Here is a 10,319-nt window from a genome sequence, read left to right on the forward strand (position 1 = left end):
GAATATGCACTTGAATGTTAGCAAGAGTGGTTTTGCTGATGTGCACCATGTCACTGGATGATGATAACATTAAATTGTTAATAATTTGGGACAGCTGAATGTGGGTTGCCATGTTGCCATGCTTACCTTGAAGTCAGGCTTGAAAGAAACGTTAGGAATGATTTAATGAACTTTACACAAGCTCACTTGTTATCCATTGAATTGTTATACTTGATTAATTGGTTACTTGACACACTTTCTTGATCTTAGTGCGGTTGCTGTAGAAACATGCCTATTTTGATGTTTACTTGAAGATTTAGAGTCCATGCTCATTTGAAGATGATTGCTTGCTTGATTATGTGATTGAACTTGTTTGATTGATTACTGACACTTTGTGCTTTCTTGAATGTACTCACTAAATGTGCTGATTTTAAACAAGAAAGGGTGTCGAACACTGTTGAAAATGCACCCAAGAGACAAATGACAAGTTCGATCTTGATGACTCAGTTGAAGACTTACTAGACTTAATGTATTCACCTAGTTTAATTGATTCCCTATCAATTCAAATTGTGGGTGTTGGTTTCAACCGAGAATGCACCCTTACAATTTAGTTTAAAACATGTTTATGTGAAAGTGAAACAAAAGTGTTGCTGATATCGTTAGGCTTGAAGTGCTTGATTTGTAGCGTCCTTAACTTGATGGCGTGAATTAGCTATTGTGAAATTTTGTTACAAAATATTACTTTTATCAAGTCAATGATGTGATGCTTTGTGCTTATGAACTTAATTGATTATGGGAGCTTTGATTTCAGGAGCTTAATTGATGACTTGTATATGTAAACTTTCCTATGTGCATGTAGTTGTTTTTTTTAAGCATAATAAAGAGAGTGTTTTACAAATTTGACTCAAATCATGCAAGCACATTCATGACACAGAGTGTACCTATGATCCCCTTATTCAATTTTGGGCGGATCTAGGACACGATCACCACAAAAAGATATGTTTTTATTAACCTTCAAGATACATCATCATGACAATGTCTTTAGTGAGGCATCTCAATCATAGACTGAGAACTCCTAGGCGTCAAATTTTCTTAAAAAATGACTCACCCTCTTTCTTCAACAAAATATGAAAATGACCTCGTTAAAAATAAGAATGCCAAGTTCACAGCCCCTTGAAGCAACTTGTCTTCAAAAATAAATGTACACTAACTCAATTTGCTGAAAAATGAAGCGTTATTCAAAATACAAAAATGAGCTTCCCCTTTTAAAAATCTTCACTTATGACTTCAAATATGACTAAATGAAGTTCACCTTTTAATCCTACAAATCATCAACTCGATTTGATAACTGATTTGCTTGGCACATCTTCCATGGAAGCCATCACAAGGGTTTGTAATGAAAAAACTAAGATTTCATACCCCAGAAGGAAAAATAGACCAAATATCGTGCAAAATGCACCAATCTCAACTCAAAACATTTGAAAATTCAGAGAGCTATATCGGAGGAAAACAAAACGCAATAAATTCTTCAAAATTTCAGACCTTCGCCCTCTGCATCTAATTTAATAGGGCTGCGAGTTTGAATGGGCCGAGCTATATGACGAACCCAAATCTTCACCCAAAGTTCGAACAGAGTCAAAATTTACAAAATATGGGCCTTTGATAATGATTAAATTCATATTCCATTTCGCGGAAGAAAGTTGACGGAAAAGCCTCATGATTCCTTTGTAGGAAACTCACAAACAATTATAATATCATGCGTTTCTCCTAATCCATGTTCTTGTGAGCATACATTTAATACGTTGGGATATACAGATAGGGTTAAAGGGCTTCAAACATTAGTAATATGAAAAAGGATCAAAGTAGAAGTAGTTCAGCTCTCCCTCCAAAGGATTTGTCTTCATCCCCACCTTTTAGCAAATGTAGATGTTGGTAAAAGGTCTATGCACAATGCGCAATATTACAGTCAATCTAAAGAGCTTGGAGGGGATCCTTCTAGTTTGTCATCAAGTTATCCCTTTAATATTAGAGAAGAAAAACTAGAGAAAAAGATAAGTTAGACATCTAAAGAAGATGGCAAGTATGAGGCATTTAATGCTGTCAGAAAGCAACGACAACAATTTAAGGAAGATCCTGCTTCAAATAACAATGCTCCCGGACTCAAGGAAAGGATACAAAATGATTATGATAATGATATAAATGCAATAATTCAGGAAGAGGAGGCTTTAATAGTGGCCCACAGGAAGGATATTGACTATACAATGGATCTAGTGGATGAGGAAATGAAAATTTTAACAGAAGTTGAGCAACCAGAAATGCACACAAACTCAAGTTGCAAACAAACTGAAATGTTCTCATTGTCAAAGAACCGGTCATCTAGAAAATCAATGTTTTGATCTCTGTCCTTGTATCCGTTGCGGCAGGTAAAATCATACATCAGAGAAATGCTGCTACCAATGACAGTCAGCTAGATTGGAGATAAATTATTCATGGATTGTGTTAGAGTCAGTCCTTTGGCCTTCCTTCAGTGATCAAAATGGGCCTCTTCTTATGTCTATTTTGTTAGATGTTTTGCACATTATATTCAGCACAAAACATGTCATAAGCATGTTATTCAGGAGCATCTCGGAAAAATCTTTCCAATGGTATATCATACTCTTAAAACTGGCTCCCGGATCAGAAGATATGGTGAAATGAAGATTGTTGCTCATTTTATGGGACGACTGTTGTCCCAACCAGCTGTTGCTTAAATTGGGTAGCAACAAAGTACTTGTCTACAGTGATAAAATCTCATCTACAAATGCTTTTGAAACTGTATACAGAAGGGCTTGCAGTGCAAAGAAGATAATCAAGGTTGCTTCAGTGTTCGAGGGTTACTAGTGGATGAGAATTATGTCAATTTCATGAAAGTAATTATGTTGCACATCATTTGAATGTTTATCAATCATAAAGGTTATCATAAACATTTTTTATTATCTCATCAAGAAATAATGAGTAGCATGGTTGGATTGTGATAGAGAAGGAGAGAACATAGCATTTGAGGTCTATTGCCATGCTACTAATCCTCATCTCAACATATGGCGCAGAGGTTTTCAGCTGCTGGTCTCATGGTTCTAGAAAGAAATACTTGGAGATTCATAGGACATTTCAGCTGGGAAAGCATTTCTCTTTATCCCAAGATTAAGTGTGTCTTTGCCTCATTTACGAAGTGTGTCTTTTAGGCATTTTAGCAAGAGCTTCAGGTCATATCATGAAAATTTCATGGGAAAGCCAATGTTGAAATGGCTGTGGAGTGCCTCTGACCACTTCTTGTTGGGTAAGACAATCGAAAGGACAGATTCATCTTGCAGTTTTAAGTCAGCTTCTTCATCTGAAGAGGAAGACAGTTATCGTGTGGGAGATTTACCTCTCTTCTCTCCAACATTGAGGAGCTCTTCATTAAAGATCTCAGAGCAGAAGAAATATTGTTTAGTTGCAAGTAGAAAAATGGTGGGAAATGCAGTTACAGGTGATTTCCATGATTCTGTAGGGATTTTTGAATATCTGTGGTCTCATGGTTTGATATCTGACAACACCTACTGACTGCTCAATATTCTATGTGATTTTTTATCTCTTTTGCATCCGTTAGCTTTATGTGATATGGCATTAGATTATGCTAATGCGGAAATGGGGAAAATCGATTCATATAGCATCTATACCCCTCCTTGCTCAAACGATAATGGAACATATGGAAAAGAACAAGGAAAAGGGAAACCATGGAGGCACTTGTTTGGGGAGTATGATCCTTGCACTCAAAGATATTCTGAGATTTACTTCAATCTACCTGAAGTACAAAAGGCTCTTCACACCAATGTTACAGGAATTCCTTATAGGTGGACGACTTGTAGTGAAGCAGTTGGTGATCACTGGGTAGACTCTCTCAGATCTATGCTGCCAATTTACCGACAACTCATAAGAGTTGGACTATGCATTTGGATGTTCAGTGGAGATACAGATGCTGTGATTCGAGTAACATCGACCAGAAATTCTATAAATGCTCTTAAACTTCCCACGGTTACTCACTGGCATCCTTGGTATAACAATGAGAAAGTGGGAGGATGGACTCAAGTATACGAAGGGCTGACATTTGTAACAATCAGAGGAGTAGGTCATGAGGTTCCACGACGTGAACCTAGAAAGGCCTTCATCCTCTTCAATTCATTCTTAGAAGGAAAACTGATGCTGGTATCCACAGAGCTTGTAGATACTTTGTAGCCATTGTTAAAGGCAGAAAACATCCTAGCTTTAACACATCTACTTATAATCTATAAAATTAAGCTTCTTCATTACTATAAAATAGTTCTAAATTCAAACTGGTTGGTATTGTGTATCCTGTTCACTAGCCAGAAAGAAGTCATCTGAGGTTTAATCCTTTTGCGATAAGGACAATATGGTTAATGATAGTGTCAACATTTCACTCCAAATTTGTGTTGTGTCTGAATTGGAAAGTGGGCAGATGGCAATGCATAGCACTGGAGAAAATGACAAACAAAAGCATTGAAAAGTAGGGCTTGAATATAATAGGAAAGATGTCGTACCTAATATTGATGGAGAGGTGATTGAAATTAATCAAGATGAAGGGTCTGATTTGGATAAGAATGAAAGAGAGATGACATCTCATACCAACATGCAAGAAGCAGAAGAACATGATGATAAACAACTAGTTGGAAAATTGTGCAAAATCTGTTTGACTGGAAAAGGGATGGTGATCATCTTATAGAATGTGGTAATGAGAATTGCTTTTATAAATTTTATCATTTAAGATGCTTGAGGCCTCCATTAACGAGTGTTCCTCCACCGAAATGGTTCTATCCTTCATGTCTCTGTAGAAGTTTCTTTATTGATGAACACTATGAATATATCATCCTTTGTGATGATTGTGATGATGGCTATCACACATATTGTTTGAATCCACCCCTTGTAGGAGTACCAGAAAGTAACTGTTACTACCCATCTTGTTTGGAAAGGAAAAAGAGGAGGAAATGCAAGAAAGGTCAAAATCATGCAGCAAGTGCAAGCAAGTCAGCAGGACAAGTGTATTCAAAGAAGGTATCTCAGGTGCAGAGTCAATTATCTTTGTATACAGAGAGAGCACGTGATCTCTCTGGGAGACTTACAGGTTCAACAGGACGTGTCCAATTAAAGAAGGCAGCTCAGGTTGTGAGTCCATCTTCTTTGCACCTTGGGGGAGAGCCACCTGATGTTTCTGAGAAAATCATCAAACATGAAATGGAGAACTTTGTGCCACTTATGCAATCAGAAAAGCCATCCCAATCAAATTGTCCCAGATTTGAGGAAATGGAGTAAAAGAGGAAAATTAGTGGTGAAAACTGAAGTGTCAGAGTTGCCAGGCACAAATCTAACAGTGGTTGAGGAAAATATCAGATTTTAGGGCTTAATATCAGCAGTTAAAGAGTGAAATAGCAGTAAGAAGGAAGATTTTGTGGAATATGGTTCCACACTTAAAGGAGCAGATACAGTGATATTAATCCACTTTGCAAACCTTCGCTGAATTTGGATTTTCCAAAATTATTTCTCATGGCTCTTGAGATAGTTTGGAGTTTTAGTTACAAATTAATTGATCATTTTGTTTAGTGTTTTAAGATAGGATTTCATTATTAAATTTTTTATTTTTATTTTTTATTTCCTATGTGGAGGAAATTTAAATGATTTTTTAATATTATAAATAGGATTAGTTTTAAGATGTAGTGGTTCAACTTTTGCAATAGGAGGCTCCTTGGGACTGTGAAATTTTTTTCCTAAATATTATGTTAACAAAGCAATTTTTGCCCTTTGGACCTGGGATCCATCATGGTGTTAATGTCTAGTATGCTTTTCCTGCAATTCACTTACATATTTTGTTTTTCTACCTCGTTATAGCATTATCTAAGAGATGTGTTAGGAATTCATCTGTACATGATGCTCCTTTCATAATGATTTTGTTGTTAGATGTAATGGTTGTCTTTACTTTGTTAGATGCTCTGTTGAGCCACCCCGTGTTCCTCTTTCATCTAACACTGCTACTGTAGATCCATCCCCTGTTTGATGCCTGCAGGGCAGCAGGCTTTCTCTCCTATTCTTATCACATTTACAATATTTTATCTGGCTAAACATTGCACTTACTTTGCCCCAAGTTTGCTGATAGAAACTAGCCCCAAATCCATAGCTCAATAGTCCCTTCTCTTGTTGTCGTCAACCCAAAAATCTTTTAAACAAATACCTGCACTCCATAGCTAGCCTAAAATTCATTTATCACAGCCACATCTTGTTGGCAAAGGGAGATCCCTCTCTAGTCTAGCAGGGCTAGATGCCGTATCAAAAGATTGGTTTGTCGTTACTGCTATGGGGTAAAATGCACTGTGTATGTAAGATGAAAACTACCCTCAAAGGCATTCTCAGGACCTTCGACAGATTGTAAGATTATCTATACGAGCTACCAAGTTATATACATGTTCATCTATCAAACATAAATTGACAAGGTATGGAAAGAGGATCACCTTTAGTTCCTTCTAGATTTGTTTGGAGATCTTTATGCGGCAAGAAGAACTCCTTCAAGGCTGGCTCCAAGACAATTCCTACACAAAGGACAAGGTAAACAAATCACAACATATGCTCTTGAGAACTAATGTATGAATGCACAATAAACATATATTAGTGTATAACTTAACTACTCATCTCGACAAGCATCAGAATGAACAAATCAATGAACAACATTACCGACACTATGGAGTAGGGAACACAACTGTAGTTCTGTATTTATAGTGGAAGAGTGATTGCAACCATCCCTTGTATTAGCCTTCCCTTGCCCCTTCTTCCTCTCTCTCTCTCCCTCTTTTAGCTCACTTATTTAAGTGTATGACAATTTCACAATAGCTTAATGGGCTATCCTTCCAAATGCTCTAACCCCTTTCACAATGGCCCTCTCACTGCTTATGTAGCAATCAAATTAGGGCTGCCAAGCTCCTACTAGAGTTCATTAGGGAAAAAGCCATGAACCTGCCTTGTTTTCAAGCTTTTTCCCATTTTCCTTCATTCTTAGATTGGAATTTCCCCAAATAATTTGATATTTGGAGTTTCCTTGCTTTTCTTGAGCAAATTTAGGGATAAATATCTAGATATTTATGAGTAGATTCGTTGGCTTGACCCACTGAACTTCCCATAGTTTCATTAACGCTCCCCTTGGTCTAACAACTTGAGTTAGCAGGGTGACTAATGCTTCTCTATGCTTGGTAACAAGCTTTATAAAGCAGGTTAGCAGTGTGCAGAAAGCATTAGTGTGGAATCAAGGCTTACAATTGTGGTCTTTGCTTCAGTCAACCTGTCTTTCACATTTGAGTTGATGAGGAGGTCATTTTGTCCTATAACAAATGCCCCCTAAAGTATGAGATTAGAGGTAGAGATGATGGACGAAATACTTTACTAAAACTGTAATTTTCTATCAAAATTTTGTAGAGCGAGAGAAGTTTCAGGTGGTAAGGAAAAACCTGATACAACAACATGCATATATATAAACTGCTAAAATCATGTCCTGATTCAGGCATCCCCATGCTCAGTAGTTATGCCAAAGTAATTTTCTCATCTGAGATATAATAATGTTGGCCTCCGATAAGCACAGAGCGGATCCAGTGTCATAATAGATGATCCTGAAATAGCTGTCCCCAAAGAAAAATATCTGCAGCTTGGGAGAGGAAACAAGGCTGAATGATGCAAGCCTCTACCCAAGGTCTTGATTTCCGCTTCACCGAACATCATAGATCGGTACATGTGATAAGATGTGTTGACATCGAACATGCACGAAATCATCTGATTACCAGTCAATAATGGATACTGTTAATAGATGTGAGGAAGGCCATCAATAATGGTGATGGTCTCCAAGATTGTTAATGGGAAAAGTGTCTACTCAGAACACCCCTATCCCACTAAGGTGTGATAGTACCTTAGAAACAAACAGAGAAACTATTTTCGTATTCTTCTTTATGAACTATAAACGAAGAGGAATAGGATGAACCAACCTGTGTCTTGCGCTAGTCCTTTGATCCAATCTCTCTCCTCTTTGACAGCTTCCAGCTACCTGCTCCCTTACTTGCCTAGCTTCACCAAGTTCCTGCAAGATCACAGAAGAGGAAAACTACACAAAGACATGGATTTATATTCATAAATAGCTTAGGATCAGATTTAAGCTAAACATACAAATATAACAAAACATCATTGATACACAAGCATGTAGGAGAAACTCAAATAGTTTTATTGATATAAAAAGAAGGTCCAGGAGGAGTTACAACCGATGATTCCTGATCCAGCATCAACCCCCCAGCAAAGGAATCCCCTCTTCACCTCCAACAAAGCATAAATCACCCAATACACTGATCTCTATCTCAAAACCAACAGCAATTCTCTGCAATGTACAAAATTCCAGCCTCTGGATCTCTGGGATGAGGGATCCTGTTATGAAACCAGCTCACAAAAAGATAGAAAAGAGAGATCCACGCCTTAGAATTCAGCCTCTTCGAGGGGGCAACCTCCTTTACATTACATAAATGAACAATTCTTGGATGATACAAATGAAAATACCTCCTTTCTATATATAGGAGTCTAAGTGGTCCCAATACAATCAAAGCCTACATAACAATAATATTGTAAGGCACAAAATAACAATAGAGGGATTCTATGTGGCACAATAGTAACAATATGGGCACTACATGGGTACAACAATATAAATAAGGGGTATAACTACAATAGTAATGGGGTAATCACTAGTATTATAGGGACCCAACATGCCCCTCTCCTTCAAAAAAGTGTTGTCCTCAACGCTTGAGTAGTTCTGGATACTTCTGCATAAAATTCTCATCCTCCCATGTGGAATCTTCAGCGGATAAGTTCTTCCACTTGATAAGATACTCTGAAATTGATCGATTTCGTAGCTGTCGAGTTCTTGTTTCTATGACTGCTTCCGGTTCCAATATAATTTTTCCTTCCTCGTCAAGTTCTGGCAATATTGTTTGAACTGGGAGCTTGTCGCCTATAACCTTCTTTAAACATGAAACATGGAAAACTGGGTGCAATCGAGAAGCTGCAGGAAGCTCCAATTTGTATGCCATAGTACCAATCTTTTGCAACACCTTGTACGGACCATAATACTTTGGTGATAATTTATTATCCTTCTTAGCTTGCTTGAGGGACATTTGCTTATATGGTTGTAGCCGTAGGAATACCCAATCACCTACATCAAAACTTCTTTCACTGCGATGTTGATCTGCCTGTTGTTTCATTCTATTCTGTGCCAACACAAGGTTATCCTTTAAGAGTTGGAGGACTTGTTGTTGATGTTCGATGTGATGTTCCACTGCCTGAACCTTAGAATTTTCTCTTAAATATGATGTGATGGATGGTGGTTGATACCCATAAAGTGCCATAAATGGGGTCATTTTTGTTGCTGTATGGAAGGAAGTGTTATACCACCATTCAGCCAGAGGCAACCATTTGACCCATTGTGTCTGTTTATCAGATACAAAGCAACGAAGATATCCTTCCAAACATTTGTTTACTATCTCAGTTTGCCCATCAGATTGAGGATGATAAGATGAGCTATGAGCTAACTGAGTACCAAGACAAGAAAATAATTCTGTCCAAAAATTTCCAGTGAAAATGGGATCTCTGTCACTTACAATAATCTTTGGGTTTCCATGTAGCTTTTGAATTGTTTCCATAAATGCAGTAGAAACTGTACTGGCTTTAAATGGATGTGATAATGCACAAAAGTGTGCATACTTGGTAAGTCTGTCAACTACCACCATGATGACACTCTTTCCCTCAGACTTGGGTAAACCTGTGATAAAATCCATTGAAACCTCCTCCCAACGTTGGCTTGGAATGGATAAAGGTTGTAATAGACCCGGTGTCTTAATTGTTTCAACTTTATTTTGCTGGCAAACCAAACATTCTGCCACAAACTTTTGAATATCTGATTTAAGGCCATCCCAAAAAAATTCCTTCTTAACCCTGTGGTAAGTTTTTAAAAATCCTGAGTGCCCTCCTAAGGGAGAAGTGTGCAATTCCATAAGAATCTTTTGTTTTAGCTGGGAATTCTTACAGAGGTATAAGCGATCTTTGTACCATAACGAATCATTTTTCCAGCTAAATGTATCAGACGTACTGGAATCTTGTTGTAGCTTTCGAATAAGTGCCCACACTTCTTCGTCATTCTTCCATTCCTCCCTTGCTTCGTTTATCCAATCTGGTTGGATAATAGAAATGGCGCACAACAATGCTTCCACATCCTCATCCTTTCTTGAGAGTGCATC

The 10,319-nt window shown here is 37.6% G+C and overlaps 1 pseudogene; it reads left to right on the forward strand.

Annotated features, from left to right (window-relative positions):
* Window positions 1-3,465: 3,465 nt before the first annotated feature.
* On the forward strand, window positions 3,466-4,233 carry LOC149164468 (serine carboxypeptidase II-1 pseudogene; annotated as a pseudogene).
* Window positions 4,234-10,319: the final 6,086 nt, after the last annotated feature.

This window comes from Pinus tabuliformis, chromosome 5_1 (assembly GCF_031772625.1).
Source record: "Pinus tabuliformis cultivar Carrire ecotype Pingquan chromosome 5_1, CPIR1, whole genome shotgun sequence".
Lineage (NCBI taxonomy): Eukaryota > Viridiplantae > Streptophyta > Pinopsida > Pinales > Pinaceae > Pinus > Pinus tabuliformis.